Source organism: Lampetra planeri, chromosome 14 (assembly GCF_965212315.1).
Source record: "Lampetra planeri chromosome 14, kcLamPlan1.2.h2, whole genome shotgun sequence".
In the NCBI taxonomy this organism is placed as follows: domain Eukaryota; kingdom Metazoa; phylum Chordata; class Hyperoartia; order Petromyzontiformes; family Petromyzontidae; genus Lampetra; species Lampetra planeri.
The window spans coordinates 4,499,195-4,516,731 of NC_136120.1; the positions used below are offsets into that span (position 1 = coordinate 4,499,195).

At 43.6% G+C, this 17,537-nt stretch overlaps 1 long non-coding RNA gene across 7 annotated transcripts in view; it reads left to right on the top strand.

Moving 5' to 3' along the window:
- LOC144722326 (uncharacterized) overlaps nt 1–17,537 on the top strand; it is a 53,026-nt gene that overhangs the window by 1,791 nt on the left and 33,698 nt on the right. The window contains exon 1 of one of the 7 annotated variants that reach the window (XR_013586036.1): nt 3,892–6,551. The exons of 2 other annotated variants lie outside the window; for them this stretch is intronic. This is a non-coding gene — a long non-coding RNA (uncharacterized LOC144722326). Of the gene's footprint in view, nt 1–3,891; nt 6,552–17,537 lie in introns of those variants that run through there. 4 more of the 7 variants (XR_013586032.1, XR_013586037.1, XR_013586029.1 and 1 more) reach the window with 4 other exon arrangements.

Genomic DNA, 17,537 nt, shown 5'->3' on the forward strand with positions numbered 1-17,537 from the left:
CCAACAGCATCTGGAGACCGATGGTATTGATGATTAGATTTGACCCATGACCTTTGAAATATGTAAAACAAATTGTGATAGTTAAAATACTCACCACATCCCTCTTACGGGGTTTTAAGCATGTTTTTTTTATATCTCTCTCCATAAATGCACTGCTCACAGCTATAATTAATTTGAGCTGAGCTGAAAAATAAAGTTTTGTGGAATGAAGAAAAGTGCTGGCAACGTTCGGGGCACGGGGCATTTTCGTGTCGAGTTTTTTTTTTATTATGTGCAGCGCGGTGCCATATAGTCTCCAGATTGCAGTTACGGTCCACAGTTTAAATACCACACCACCCAGAGTAGTAATTCTCACCTTTGTAACAACCGTGCACATGCATAGGGGGTGGTGGACAAAATAAGAGGCTTCGTGAAGTTATGCACTGTAGTGACAGCGAAGCCGAGTCTGAGTCACTGAAGCTTCATCCAATTCTGCCCACTTTGGCACAGAGCTGTGCCCAAGAATGCACCCACCAAGGGCTGGCATCTGCTGCATCCTTTCCGTCTCGGCGCCCGGACATTCTGGGGGCGCAGAGGGTACGGGGAGCAGTCACCGGAACCCGAGTGCGGTTTCTCCACTGGTACAGTGCCTGGCTTCAGGGTGGAGCCACGCAGTGAAATGAACCTTATGGTGGTACCCCGGGGTTCCATAGTGCCCCGGCTCTCGCATAATGTCCGTGATGCAGTCATGCTTAGTCTGTTGATGGTCGGCGATGCGGCAATCGACTCATCTCGACGAGCTGTACACGATGCACCGCTACGGTGGGTACGAGTGTTCAGGGTTTCGGCGCAATCGTCCTCGCTGCGTTTTGACATCGCGGAGTAGCACTGATTTCGGATTCACTGGTACCCCAGTCACGGAGTTAAATACACCCCTGACAAAATTGTGTCCCAGAAATAAAATATTTAATTGCCTCGGCCATTTTGTATTATTTGGTACTCCGGGGTACTGCCATGAGGATCAAATGTCCCCTGGAGAGAGGGCGTCCGTCATAGGGTTGGGGGGGGGGGCTGAAAGTGTTTGCGACGAGTGGCAGCCGGCCAGCCAGCAAGGCATGCCAGCCTACGACCCAGATAGCCAGACAAAAAAAAATCCAGCCAAGCACAGACATCACATCCAGCCAGCCTGACAGCCAACCGGTCAGTCACAGTCAGCCAGCTTAGCCATCCATCTATCTAGCCTGTCAGAAAGTCATCTAACCGGCTAGAAAGCCATCTAAGCTGTCCAAAAGTGAAGCGGCCAGCCATCCAACAACCAGCCAGCTATGTAGCTATCAGACGAGTCATCCAGCTATCTCGTCATCCAATCATTCAGCCAGCCAGCAACCCAGCGATCTAACCTCACAAAAAACCAGCCGGTCATCTATCTATCTGTCCAGGCAGCCAGCTGCGCGGGTCGTCTAACTCGCCAGTTAACGAGTCAGCCATTCATTCAGCCATACAGCTATTTAGCCATCAGCCAGCCATGCAAAAAAAGTAATTGCTTTCAGAAGTCCAAATGCCAGTGAGATCCAAGTAGTGTTGAAAAGTTTTGTACAACTAAGCTGTCTCTGATTAGGATGCAGATACAGTTGTCTCGGTTGGTTGCTATTCACTGTTGATTGTCTGCATTTTTTCCTGTCTTCTCGCAAGGTACTTATAAATAAAATAAACAGTTTGGCACACTGCCGATTCATAAAGTTGCACATTCAACTGCGGTGATTATATTAATGATAGTGTTTTTTTACTCTCAACAGCATGCACATAAAGTGACTAACCGCGTGTGGTATAATGAAAAGAATATAACATATGTTGCCGTTTTCTTTGCAATCAATTATTGTTAAGAAACAAATGATATCATATACAGAACAATCTGTTGTCTACATTTGCACTATTTTAATCAGCATGCGCAGCAACTGAATATGGCTGTGCGAGGGAAGAAATTTTGTCTACGCATCATGAGGTATAAACCTGACTGACATTGTCATTAAAATATTTGTGCTGCTGTATTTTAAGTGCTGGATGGATTAGCCCAGGTTCGAGTGGGTTATTGCACCCACCACATAATTAGCTCATACTGTACAGTGCTGATGGTTCATTTCCCACAGCTGCTCAGTAAAATTTGTAATAAACTATCAAAGTTGTCGAGGAGATGCAAAAGGTCCCGTGATTTCATTTGCAGAAGTGTATACCACTGTTGATGTTATATCCCAAATGGCAAATTTAAAAGTAACAACTGTTAAAAAGGGGGCATTTCACTTTAGACGTTTATCGCCAGGTTAGGTGTGATGGGGTAGAGTGTGTATCTTCCGAGATGTTCTGGCCTGCCATGGAAGAGAAGGCCAAAATATCCTCTCAAACGGGCTTCCAGTGGAGGGCCTTCTGCCAGCAGTGGCGCAAGTAAGCAATTGCAGGGCTGCACCTTTAGCTTCACCACAAAACTGTCTTGTATTGTGATGGTCACAGTACGGATATTCGGTGACAGATTGTTTTAATGCATTATTCATAATTACCTAGTCAAATATAGCAGTTGACTGGACTCTAATGTCAACACCTCCGATTAACAACGGTTCGTTACGTACGGTGAGAACTCAGTTCAACATACATACCTACATACAACACATCTTTTTTTTTTTAAACAGCTTTTTAAATTTTAGAAATCGCGAGAAGACAACAGAAAAGAAGGCTCATTGGTATACTGTATCTCAAAAACTATAAACTTAACAAGAAGGTTTTTTTTATCAATGAATTAACGTGGCAAGATTTATGCATTTTAATTATAGAACTGCCACAAATATATACAATTCACTTTTGAAATAAATGAATACCAGAAACCCACTCTGGCATTGCAGGGACATCGCATCCATAATAAACAAATGGAATATAAAAGAGTTTTCGAGCAAAATTCTGAAAACTTTTCATGTCGGCAAAATCACCATTAATTGCGTGTCATTTGCAGCTTATCGCTGGCTCAGCGCTGGTGATCTCAGCCTACTTTTCTCGCAGCAGACGCTCGTGTAGCCGATAATTTCACTCGGTTCCGGAGAGTGGTTTTGTGGTTGGAGCCTCATCGCTTTCAAAGGTGGCTGTGTACGGCAGCTTTGGTTGGGTGTGTGTGTGGGTGATGCCACTGGTCTACACGAATCATGGGTTTTACACCTCGGCTCCGTCTCTATGTCTATTACCCAGATATTTAGGGTATGCACGGAAGCACCACATCTATCGTCTTACCCCAAAAAGAAGAATTGTGGTGCTGGGCTTAGATCGCTTGACTGACAACCGGACCGGAAGGTTGGGTGTTACAATTGCAGTTTGGTATTGACTCGGCTCATCATCCCATTGGTATTGATAAAATTAGTTTCATTTTCTGGGAAGTCAATGTTGATCTTACTATGGACAGACCCCCCCCCCCCCTGCCATAGGAATGTGGAGTTTCCACCCCTGGCTTAGGGCTGCCAATGATGATGACTGCCTCATCGTTGCTTGTTTAAACAAGCAGGTGATTTGAATTAACTTTGGCTTTGATGTTTCCTAATATGCTGCTGTTATAAATTTCCACTTAATTTCAAACGTCTAGCTCGGACCAATTGGTTGATAAATCATATTATGTTACAGAAAATAGCAGTTCATCAAACTAAAACAATTAAAATCAAGCCTGGTGCTATACGGGGTGCTGTGATGGGCCACACACCACTAAATGTCGCTTGGTCTCCCACCCAATTTGACTGTCCATAACGGTACTCTTAGATTTTTTTAGTAAAGTCATGTAGGTAAAAATAAAAATAAATAATACAAATAATAGAAATAATAATAGAATAATTATTTATTTTTATTTTTACCTACGTGACTTTACCGAAAAAAACCTAAGAGTATGAATCCTTGCAGTCACGAGAGCTTCAAATCTAGAATGTCCTTAACGGTGTAGATCTGTTATGATGGCCCGCACACAACAGCTCTACTGGGGCTCTCCATGCCAGAGGGTGCTGGAGCTGGGCCTCATTAAAATATTGAGTAATGTGGACTACTTTTTTGGACTTTGTTGAACTCTTGATATATTCATGAATTTCCGTGAAAAACAACACGGACATATATTTTTGCAATTGCAAACATCATTCCCAATGTGTGCTTTGACATGTAACCAATACATAATAACTACTATTACAAATAATAATCTATGCCTCAAGTTTCCTGGCTGGCTGCTGGCTGGGCTTCTCTCCACCCTAACAATAACTCTTATGAGGAGCTCCAGGTAATTGCCACCAAAACTAGCTGGTAACTGGTTAAGTGGGATTTTCCATGCAACAAATAAACGTTGAATTGAATTGAAATGGCAGACGAATTTTGCTAAACATTATATAGCAAGACCAAATAGGTGGAAGTATGCATACAAAAATCTGACAAGGTTGATTTAAAATTGTTCTAACTTTTCTATTTGTGCTCCTATTAATGTAATTTTTAAACCTGGAGCATGTAAAACATTCCTCACAATACACATTATTTTGGCATTTTATTACATATAAAACATAACTTTTACTGATTCCAGTACAATATTGTGAGTGGAGTTACATAGCAACGGGTTCTCTACTAGTGTGTTTAACAAACAAAAAAATCAATAACACATTTGAGTAAATACATTGTGTACACAACATGTATTGTTTTAACAGATTTGTGTCAGATCGAATGAGTGTTGATGTAACACGAAGTCTTATTAATACAAGCTAGTTTTTTTTCTGTGACTTAAGAGTTTGCTTAATTAAACCTGCTGTACATTTGAATTCCGTATATAGGTTACGTGGGTAAATTCACTTTGTTGCGCATGCTTTTCAAAAGATTGCAACGCTGAAAAAAATGGATGAAGTTGTATTAATTTTCAGGGTGAGCGGCCATCCTAGTGGTCAGAGTGTTCTCTGTCGAGTCAATTTTCACAGAGTAAATGGCTCAATTCCCATGGCCACTGGGTAATTTCCGGAAGGATTTGCCAAAGCATGCCATCTGCTGTGAAGTTGAACATCACAGATCCTGTGGCATCATTCTTGTGTGCCAGTGTCGGAGCCCAAATTACACACCTAAAAAAACGCATCCATGGCGAATTCGCTGACAAACATGGATCCTTGCTCAAGTGATTAAGATTTTCTTCTTGCAAACGTGCTACCGAATAACCACACGAACTCATCTACACCATTTCGGTGAATGATACTGAACTCAGCTGAAGAGTACAGCTTCCAGCGATTGTAGATCCATTGGCACGAGACGATATGCAGAGCTTGATAGGAGGGCACGCATTTTTGAGGCACGCTCGCTCCGAGCAATTTCCCACGCACGCGCTGTAGCAGTCGACGAGCGGATTGATCGTCGGGCGCACATCTCATGGCATTGGGACCGGCACACGGGCGCCTTCTCCGGCAAGCCCGCACTGCGGCCCATGCGACGCGATCACTCTTTCCGTCACTTTTTTTCGCGACCGTCGGTCCCGGGCGAAGCGGGCAGACGTGGTTATTTTAGAACGGGCCACGGTGTATTTATAACGAGTGAATCAGTGCACACTTCGGTTACGCCGGCGTACAGCTTCAAATATAAACGCGCAGCCCGCGCGCGTGTAGGAGCGCGCGATCCCCAGCACCGGATTAATTCACGGGCAGACGAGGCAGGCACTTACAATGCATCTCGGGGGACCCTTCCAACTTGAGCATTCTTTGGTTGATTGCCGTCATTTATGAATGGCTGGTGTTGGGAGACACAACCGAGAGGAGAGCCAATCTCAAGGGGCCGCTTGGGGGAACCCTGAAGAGAAGGCAGGGATCAAGGCGGGGGGAGAGGGAGAAACTAATGTACCCCCCCTCTCCTGATGAAACAAAAATCCAGCTGACTTGCCTCCCTCGCACATAGGGGCTAAACTGGGCACTGAACGTGACTATAAATACGTACTATGCTAAAGGGGGGGGGGGTAAAATGCCCAGAATCAACTGCACGCTCATGGCCGTTATTGGTAAAGCAAAAAAAAAATCCGTGCTTGCCAACGTAGATTTATTTGGCAGCTCAGGTCCCGAAAACTGCAGCATGGGCAGTGTGTGCGTATTGAGCGCGGCGACGAAGGGGAATGCCTCTCTCTCTCACACACACACACGCGCGCTTCGGTCCCCAACACGACCTTGAAGGGTCATTAAGCTCCAAGGCGTGCACACGTCGCACGTGCGATCGCAGAGGGGAATAGCGGGGGGTGAAAGGATAAGAAGAAATAAGGTGGGTGGGGGTGGGTGGAAATACCGCATTAATGTGAGCGAGGCTCATCGCTTGGCTGGCTTGCGGAGATTGCCGCTGCCCACCCCCCCCACCCCCCCCGTTCTCTTGTTTAATGCAGGTGGATAAGGGAGGAGGAGGAGGCTTTGAGGCTGCAGCCCCATTGGTGGGCCCAGCACGGTGTGAATGTGCAGCAAATGCTGAACAACGGCAGTGCGATGTTTGCATTCGACAGCAGCGGAGCCTTTACCTCGGTCTTGCTGTTAGAACAAAGTCGGCTGCTTCCTTTTTTGCCGGTGAGTAACCTCAACATTTGTTTTTCTGCTCGCAGCCCCTGCTTGTGCTGCAGAATGCCATTTGTCACAAGTCGTTATTTTCGTCGATAGATATCACGCTCGTTATTGTTAATAGGTAACGTTGCATCGGTTAAAACCTGGAAGTTTTGCTGCACGTTAAAAGTTTAGGCTGGATTTTCAAACTCAACTCCGTAGCTGCTTCGTAACGAATGTTGCACGAGTGATTATTTATTAAGGAACCGGCTCGCCGGTTTTGCTTGATGCTGTTGGTGTTTAGTTTGCGATGGGCAAACGCAGTGAAGTGAATCCATTGAGTAACTCGGCCGTATGAGCATGCGGCTTGCGTTGGAATTCGTGTTAACAGTGTAACCGTGGCATCGCGATTGTGTTGTGACATCTCTAGAACGTATCGGGACCTTCTTCTTGGTTCTTTCGGTAAAGTCACGTAGAATGGAAATAATAAAATAATAAAAATAAAACATAATAAAATATTTCTGAATGACTGTCTTCTCGACAGACCTGTTCTCCACCCGAGGACGGCTGCTTGCGTTGTGGCCGAAACGTCGTGAGAAATATTTAATTATGTTTTATTTTTTGTTATTTTATTATTTCCATTCTACGTGACTTTACCGAAAGAACCAAGAAGATGAATCCCTGCAGTCACGAAAGCTTTAAATCTAAATTTGTATCGGGACCTCTTCGCCATTGCTGTGCAAGTGCACGGTGCGGATATATTTTCTTCGGGGCGGAGTTTTAGGGGCATTTCTTGGCTTAATTCGCGAAGCAACTTTGCACACATTGCGCCTGCATGCACGCGGCCATCTGCGTGGAATTTATTTTACACCAGCACGCAGAATAAACAAGATTTTGTTATTTGTTCAGGAATGTAGAAAAACAACTCTCTGTAACTGCCTTGGCAGCATTCCACAAGGCAACCTAGCCTCTGCGTTCTACCGATCAATTGCACAAGATAGTGGCAGCACGTCCTCGCATACATGAGAAGAACATAGCGGGCAGAGTCCAGGAGTCGTGGGTAAAAATCGCAAATGAATATGCTGGCCTCGAGGTCTCCCTGTACTTGGACATGATTTGTAAACAGGGCACTGGGTGCATGAGATATCTGTTGGTATCAACCATGGGAAAAAAGTAAAAGAATGCCATGTACAGTGTGCTTTGTATAAAACTCACATGCTGCAAAGTGATTTGCTTCAGCAGCCCTTTGTGTTAACTGCGTGTGTAATCATTAATCATTAATGTTTCAGCTAATTGATGAACATTTTATGCAAGGGTTTGTTGAACAGCTAAAATTATAAACCACATTTATCAGCGCATGTGTGTGCACGTCAATGCTTATCTGTGGAATTTGCTTCAGTGTGGAAATCCTTTTGACTCTTTTAACCTTTTGTGAATTTCTGCAGGTTAGGTGTAGCTTATAATTTAATTATATCATTGCCACCTGCTACCGTTATGGCTAAGATCAATTCATGAACAGGATGGGGGGTGGAAACGCATTACAAATAAAACTTGTAGCTGTCTCTACGGCAAATTTATTTTATATAACATGAACATAGGAAAAAATGTATTCGTATTACCTGATTAGAGTCGGCCATAGTATGCGTATGTATGGATCTTGTTCACTTTTGTTGATTACAGGTACTATGATGTTGTAGATGTGCAGTACTTTATCAGTTTACTGCTGGATGATCGCCTGCCTGCGTCGTACAGATCGTGGTGGTTGTTTTAACCATACTTTACTGTGCCAATCAGTGTGCGTTGGTGTAAGTGGGGGTAATGCATGTGGTAGTGTAGAAGTACAGTACAACAATGTTTTTTGCTGCATTGCCCTCTGTTGCCGAAAACATGTATGGCTGTTTCTCATTCGAGCAATGTCCAGGCTCATACCAGCTTAGTTTCTGAGATCTGACGAGATCGGGCACGTCTAGGTGATGTGGTCATAGGCGATGAGATACTTCGTCACATCTGTGGCATAACTGCATGCGCCGTGCACATGCAGATAAACTCTGCACACCGGTGATTAATAAAGGCATCAAACCACTCCTTAACATTTTTTGTAGTTCTCCGATTTACATGAAATCCATGAGGATTTTTCAACTTTATTTCACTCGTATCACACAGAACTGATTTTACACCAATGTATTCCTCTCCCTTATTAGATGCCATTCCAAATTGTAAGACATTAAAACAGGTAAAGAAAGGTGTTGCAGGAGAAACTTCATCTCCTGAAGGAGTCCATTTGAAGAGGATGCTTCGGTGAAGGAATCAGTAAGTGACTGCCACACGTATTCTGGCAGCAAAGGAATCATGGGTCACGATCAAGAGCTACCCTGACGATGAAAGAGTGCTGATGCTTGCCGCAGACGGCGCCCAAGTACCGGCAGAACTGGGAAAGGCAGTCACTACTCTTGCCGCAGAGCCATTTGAGCACTTGATGGTTCAATTCCCTGTGGTCGCCTGGTACATTTAGGGAGGGCGTTACCAAAGTGACCTGTCTGCTGTGGAGCGGGCGTTAAAGACCCTGCAGACTGCATATGACGGTCGGAAATGGTTTGTTTTGGTGTTACTGCCAGAAGGTAAAGGAGCAGCATTGTCATTTCTTGCTCATGCCACTGCTGGTGGAAGGTAATCCACAATGCCTAGTCTTTCAAGCTAGCAATACATCTTGGAAGAGGTGAGGGTAATGTCACTCTACCTCACCAAAAGTGATCTATTGCTTGACTAACTGTGATGTACCGATTTAGATAGATACCCAGGAAGGGAAATTTAAGAAATGTACCCAATGCATCAACTACCACCACGCCAAGAGATCTCTCCGATCACCTCGGAGTTTGTTTGCAACAAAAAATGACTGCACTTTCCTGGGTCCCCAAAGAATGGAGACCTTGAACAAAAGTTGACTTTGCTAGATATAATGGACACTTGATTCAATTGCCGAGCATATATGAAAAATTCACCTATATAGCACTGCTGGTGTTGGGCAGCAACTACTGAAACAGTAGTTGCTGCATCTCCAGTTTGTTAGCATTTTGCTCAAGGACAAAGTGTGTGATTAGGTTGTATTGCTTAACTTATTCTAACAGTGCTCTTGTCTGACTGCTGTGGTGGACCTTGGCTTGACATTGAGAATCAATTTGGAACAAGTTGACTTGGGGGCTGGGAGGGTGAACACATCAACAGTGAGATAAACTTTAACCAGAAGCACGGGTAAAAGTTAGTCATTAGATTGTATCAAGGAGCCATTGTGTAGAATTCAATCATATGCCACGGTTAGATAGTGTGTGGTGTGATTCCAATTATGTGTTTTTTCAGCGCATAAATCATGGCACCTTACCAAAACTGCACCTTAAATGGGAACACCTAATGCCGCTATGGAAAACAGCCACTGACATTACATTTTATGGTGAGGTTATGCCAAAGTGATGTTAGCTGAGCTACCCTTGCATTTCTTAAGGTGATGCAATGCTGAGCCAATATTGCTGTCGCCCTGGGTTTGAACCCACAATCACATGGCTTGTGCTTGTGAAATACGAAGCATCGAAGGTTTTATTCCAATGATAAAAAATGAACCCGTAAAAACAAAGTTTTTCACTCTAAATCCTTTATATGCGTGGCGGCTAGAGTCCTCTCGTCCTCTGGCTTGAGATGGCTGCCACCTATGGGTCAGATGATTGTCTGCCAGCATTAAGCAATTGGTAATTAAATATTTTAAAAAAATTCTCTAAACAGTGTAAAATTTTGGAAAAAAATTTTCACTAAAATTAATTGTCACGCACAACGAGTCTGTGTGGAAAATGTCAGCTCGATTGGATCACGGGAAGTGGGTTAAAAAACGACCGAAAGATTTGCACGGTCGTAAGCAAGAAAGCAAGCACGCAATCAAGCAAGCAAGCGAACTTAATATAAAGGATTTAAAAATATATTCGCCTGTGGAGGACGCGGGGATCGATCCCGCGACCTTTGGCATGGGAAGCAAGGGCGCTACCAACTGCGCTACTCCGCCACGGCCTGTGGAGGGGTTACGCTCTGGGCTCTTACACTCTGACGTTCAGCCAAAGCCATGAATGCGTTCTATTTGAATATATGTAAAATATTTTTTTTTTGCCTAAAAAGTGTAAAATTTTGGGAATTTTTTTTCACGAACAATAATTGTCTGGCACAACGAGTCTGTGTGGAAAATGTCAGCTCGATTGGATCACGGGAAGTGGGTTAAAAAACGACCGAAAGATTTGCACGGTCCTAAGCAAGCAAGCAAGCACGCAAGCAAGCAAGCAAGCACGCGAACTTAATATAAAGGATTAAAAAATGCCATTTATTTACTCAGCAAAGCCTGGCTCTCAAGCCTATCTTTCAAGATGACAGTCTGGAATTGTGATTTTTGACCAATTGCTATTTAAAAGAGTGTTTTGCATGTGGATTAATACCAGAGTACTCGGAGAACCATACAATGGGGTAACACTGAAAGGTCTGCACAGATGGGTTCACAAACATACTTTCTCTACTGCCATCTGCTGGTTCCTCTACAGACTAGCAGGTTTGGGAGTTTTACCAGTACACATGATCCACCAACGCACTGTATTACAGGTGTGTACCACAGCACCTGTTTCAATAATGCGTTGCAATTTGAACATATTTTAGATATATATGTGTGTGTGCAGATGTTTCCGAATCTTCTTATTTACTGATAATGTGCATTCCCGATATTTCACTACAGCGCCTGGAATTGTGTTCCAACTCAACAGCCACTGGCCACTCCTAATGCAGGTTTTCTGCCCACCCAAACACCAGGGAGGTGATATATTTATAAGTCTGAGCTGCCCAAATAATGTGTTTTGAACTTCAGCCAAGGTATTAATACACAAGTTAAAGTATGTGTGGGTGTGTTTTTCATTTTCTGTATATTTTGTTTAAGGGGATACTTATGTGTATACAGTATATGCACATGCCTACATAAAAAAACAGGTTTTCTTGATAAAATATTTCGTCAAAACCAGTAACAAGGTTCAACATGACATGCCTCAAGCCGATTTGCTAGACAATGCGATGCAAGATGAAGGCGAAAAGACGTCCCTCAATACTCATATGGTAACATCGGGATTAACATCACGTGACTTATGTGGGCCCACCCCTACTCTGAATCCCTCCACTCTACCTGTCTTCTTTGAAAACAAACGACTCCATGTAGCTTTGAGGCACTTGTGTAGCCTCTTCCTCCATGTCCTCATTTCTCCTGACCCTTCGCTCCAGTTTTTTTTTCCATTACATTACTTTCCTATTCGTTTCCTCTTATTTCCTATAAACTAGAGCATTACAAATAACCACAAGTGCGTATCAAAATAGTACAATGAAGATCAATAAGAATTGTGTATTGTGGTCAAATGCTTTCAATAAAAATCAACATTCGTACGTGGAAATGTAACGACCACAACAGCCTACATACCAAGCTACTAATCCGAAGCTGTTAAAATAAAATTCGAATCGACTCTGATAAATATATGATTCGCATATAACAATATATCAAAGTTCGAAGTAACCATTAACTTAAGTTAAGCTTATATTAATAAAGAGACACATTTTAAACCCTTGCATCTTCCAAAACTAACCGAGCAGGGGGGAAGAAACCAAAGAGCGAGCTTGATCCAAATACACAAAATCGGTGGTCAGTTAAAAACGTGGTTCCTTGTACGCCAAACCCAAGTTTCTCAGGGCCCTCATGCGCTCATGGGAAGAGCCGTCATATCAGCATTTGTAAGTGGTGATAATGAAAAATGACTGGAAGTTCAGTAGGTGTCATCATCATCATTGGCGATCACCTGGGGTCGAGTATAATTATCATCCTGGTGGGTTCTGTTCGTGGAATTTTGTTCCCTTTCAAGAGGATGCCTGCGCATGACATAATTTAACATGGGGAGACTGACGCATGGGCAGCCACCACGCGGTTCTTGACAGAGAGGGATCAGGGTCCAATGGCATGGAGGCCATGGCGATTGGCGACCTCTCTCTGCTGCAGCCTTCCTCCGCCTTCACGACCATTGTGACTTGCCGTCATCTTCCACCTGCTCCTCCATTGAGGTCTTTGCTGGATCGCGCTTTGTCTAGAAACTTCCCCCTTGACCTTACCAGGAGCTTAGGCCCATGTGAGTGGCTAAGCTCCAAACGTTCAAGCTTCACTACGGCAAGTTGGCGTAGTGGGGGAATCAAAACACGGGCAGCCAGACATCCCTACTTCCGAGGTGTCGCCATGAGCAGCAGTTTACAGGACCACGGAAGGCAGCAAACCGTTCATGGTGGCACATGGCAGGCCGAACGGAAACACCCTGAGTCTCTGCAGTGGGAAATGGCTCGTGGGCTGCGTAATCTGTGCATCTCCAACTTGCAACTGGAAGCCTTCTTGTATGCATGTGTGGCCTTCTCCTTATTGAATTCTTGACTAAGAGCCTCTAGCCAGGAGAGTGTCTTGTATATTCATGCATACATGTACTGTATATATCTACACATTGGGCTGGCCAGAGGATAATTTTGTGAACGTTGAAGGTTGAGACCATCAATTATTTATACACCTCCAGTCCGTAAAGATGATTTTTCTCAACACACTAAGAACTTGAGAAGAAGATGATGTTATGGCTGGGAAGGCAAGCCATTACTCGACTTTCATCACAGGCATGTGAGCCAATGTCGGCCAACTGAAGGCAAGATTGAGGGTCTCCCGACGCCCCTACTGTAGAAGTATTGCCGTGAAGGAAGAGCAGCCGGATGGACCACGGCAGCCAGAGATTGGTACATGGATGCAAGGGCATGCTGGACAGAACAATCTCTATGTCTCTCCAATGAGCCTTGTCAACTCATGAGGGCTGAGCTTCATCTACACAGTATCTCCATCTTGAAGATTGATGGCAACCTCCATCTTATTGACACATCTGGCCATATTATTCTTGAATTATTGGCGAAGGACCTCAAACCCGGAGAGTGTCTTGTATATCTTTCTCTCCTCATCATGCGGCCCTGGAGAGAATGATGTTGATACGGGAAGTCGAATCCAGAGCTCCTCTGGTTTGTTGTGGGCCAGGCAAGCTCGGGTTGGCAGAATGAAGACGACATGGTGGGCCGAGAGCCTCGTGCCAAAATGCAAGACGGTGAATACAAATAATAGGAATAACATACGTCGAGTAGCCTACAAGTAAATCAAACACATTTAAAATAAGAACGATGGATTAAAATGTTTAAAAGTAACAGAAGAACCCTCATGTATCATATTCACTGTGATGGACTGCAATGGTTTATATGACTGTAGCTTTGAAATTATATGAAATATTTTCAAGGTATATTGGGGGGGGGGGGGCAAGGGGAGGGGGTTCCTTTGACTCCTAAACCTACATTAAACCAAACCATTTTGTTTTTGGTATTTGTTTTTAATAATTCATACATTAGAGGACTATGTTATTTGAAAATGAGAGCACGGAGAAGAGCTGGCCAATGGATGGATGATGTTGCCAGATGTCGATACACACACATACCTACATTAATTAGCAATTATAAATTAGTTTCTTAGAGGTAGCTAGGTGGCTCATGAGGCCCACTGCATTGCCATTGTAAAGGGCATTTAGCTGGTAGCACAGAGATTCAGGGTTCAATGTGTACAGAATTTAATAGTCTCAGCTGGATCCCCAGTGACTGCACAGAAATACATTCATGAAAATTTAGTTTTTCACTTTCATTTTGTAACACCCAGCTGCAAGTACGCAATAGTCACGACTGTCGCATTGCAAACCACTCACTCGTCTGCACTGTCTACCAGGGAACAGGCCAGCAGTTGTGCCAAAGTAGACCTTTGAAGGATCTTAAGTTAAGCTCGAGTATGTTACTTCTGGGTCATGCCATGGAACGGTTTGTCTCATTCTGGCAGTATCTGAATGGATTAAACAGTATTTCCTTTGTTTCTTGACATCTGTAACACAATTTTAAAGAATTGCACGAAACTTTGTACCATTGTGGATAATTGTGAGTTACAAATACAAACACAATTCTCCCCCCGCATTATATTAAATAAACTAACATTTGATCCCCATCGGCATACGAGCCTTCACACAAATATTTTCCAGCAGCATTTTTTTAAGCCGGGCAAACTCTTTAGCAGTTTCAACCTGCAAAGTCTCATTTGCAGCCATGCCTGTTAATATAATTGGTGGAGAGAATTTTAATCTGGAGGTTATTTGGAAATATGCCCGTATCAAAGCGTATTTGAGATGCATCATTCAAGACCTGCATTGCAGGTAAATGTCTGTGTCTTGAACCAAGCAGGATTTCACATTCATTGATTTGGTTGAGTCACTTGGGTATATGAAGCATCTCTTGCTGATCTGATGCTTTGTTTTACAAAATAATAATTTAAGTGTATTCAAATTGCATTTTATTTTCATATACATTTTTATTTTGTTGTGTGTATACCGTATGTTTTCTTTCACACCCCCTTTGTATGCTATGGTGGTTCCCTCTGGAATTCACACCTGCGTAGCTGCCAGAAGTTTCTCTACCATTGGGAAATCCCAGATTTGCTTTAAGAGGCTGTGTGTTCGTTCACAGGCATTTCTATGCCTGTGCTGCACGTGGTCACACAGGGGTTCAGTACGGGACGCTGGATATCATTTTTCTACAATGAGGGTGGCCAGAAGACGGTTCTTCTCAGGACACGCATTTCATGTAGCCAAGTATGTAGAACACGTGGCCCTGCAATTATGTGTGCACTCCACTGCTGGAGAAAGCACCTCCACTCGACAGCCTTCTTGAGGGTAGTTTGGCCAACTATTGCACACTGGTCAGAAGTAATGCCAGAGGTTGGAGTACCCACACTTTAGCCCGCAGAGGTACGGGTGGGGGGGTTAAGCAACCTGCACCATTGTTTCAACTGCTTTGCCAGGAGATCGAATCTAACAAGTGACTTATGGATTAATATTCCAGTGCGCCAACCATTACACTATGACAGCATCACAGATGTCTAATGTGAAACCACAAATATTGCATACTGATCTAAACCCGGAAGTCTGAAGTTAAAGTGGGTTTCCATTCAGACAAGCTAATGGCAGTGCTCATCTTTTGTTTACAGCCCTGGACCAGTGGTGGTAATTCCACATTCCTATGGTGGGGTAAGTCTGTCCATAAGATGAGCAATCTTAACTTCCCACAAAGGCAACTCATTTTATTGACCATGGGGGATAAAGGGCAAAGTCGACCTCAAACTGGGATTTTAACTCTCACTCTGGCTATGTTCTGAATCCATAAATAGAGTAGGCAGTACAAATAGTAAATATTGGATAAATCCCAGGTAATTGTTTTATTCACGAATAATACAAAGTAATTTCCCTAAAAAACTCTCGAGATCTCTGCCCAATGGTAGGTCCATAGTTCAAACTTCCTCCATCCTAACCCATTCTATTCCACTCACTCTTCTTCACTATACATACTACAGCTCTTGAGCCAACATTAATCACAAATAGTTGGGTGCATTCCTCAAAGTTTTTTTTAAACCTTCACTGCATGCAGTTTATTGTAATATTAATAAATGCTCTTGAAAAAAGGACTGACGTTGAGTGAAGTTTTCTTACGTAAAGATTAAAAATGTATAAAAAGTACATTTGCAAGACATCCGCATTTTATTGCATAGAAGCATGGTTAAATCCTTTCAGAATTAATTTGAAAAACAAAAGCACATGCACCGAACATAAGGGTTGATTCAGAACCCTTGCCTCTCTGTGCGTGTCATAAAACAGAATGAGTACCTTGAAGTTGGGAGTTGTTCAACAAAGTGTGAGTGGTGTGCTGTTAGTTGTCCATTGTAACACTTTGCTGCCATCGTTGTCTCCCAGACAATTTGCCCTTGAAAAACGAGCTGTATAGATCTATGAGCTTCACTCGAGTTATAAACATCTGCCTTCTCACCCATTGTAAAACAGTTGTCACCAATCATACACATGCCAATGTGTTAATGTGTAGATAGATGCATGTGTGTTATGTGTTATGGTGTGGCCGCAACTGTACTTGTACAATTGCTTTCCCCAGGTCCATTGCCGATATGGACCCACCACTTGCACCAGGTAACTCACTTTAGGCTAAGTCAACCTTGGAGGGGCCCAAGACGATTTCTTATACCAAATACCAATAGTGCAGTGTGTGGCTTAGGAATTAACCCAGGTGAATAGGATTGCAGTGTGGTGCGCTCACCACCCAATTCATCGCTAACCACTCGCGCACCTAAAATAGGCACTTACACGGCAATGTAGTGCAATGCAGTGCTTGCTGTGTGTCTGCTCATGATGACGCCATCTAACCACGGCACTGGACATTTTTCAAAGCAACGCGCCCAAATGTAGGGCGTGTTTCATTGGCAGGAATTCCTCTACCAAACATTGCTCCAAAGCCTTCTAGTGTTGGGGCCCGAGCAATTAGTTAATTCCCCCACGCCTGTGCATTGCCACAGCCAGTCGTCCTTTCACAAACTCACATAGTGGGCCATCTGTTATCACTGTTAACAGCGGTGTCTCTAACTTGATCATTTTGGGTTTCCCAATTGTGTAATCGTCATAATAAATACTGTAGGTGGCGAAGTGTATTGGAGGGCTAATGTGAACATCTGGGTGAGCCAAAGCTGCTGAAATTCTGGATTTGTGGTGCAAACCGGTTTTAAAGTATAGTGAGTTTGATGATCTGTAGTAATGAAGGCACAGTAATAATATAACAAAACGGATTTCTTTGTATTCCATAATAAAGCTGAGGGGTAAAGCATTGATTTGTTTATTACCTCGGTAGTATCTCGTCTCCAGGCGACTCCCCACTCGTGACTTCCTGCTCATCATCCTCCGTTCCATTTTTGGGTCCTCTCGGCAGTGCAGGGCCCATTTCGAGCTCCAGCGTACAGGCAGTCCCCGAGATACGAACGTCCGACTTATGGACATCCGCACTTACGAATGGGTCTCTGGA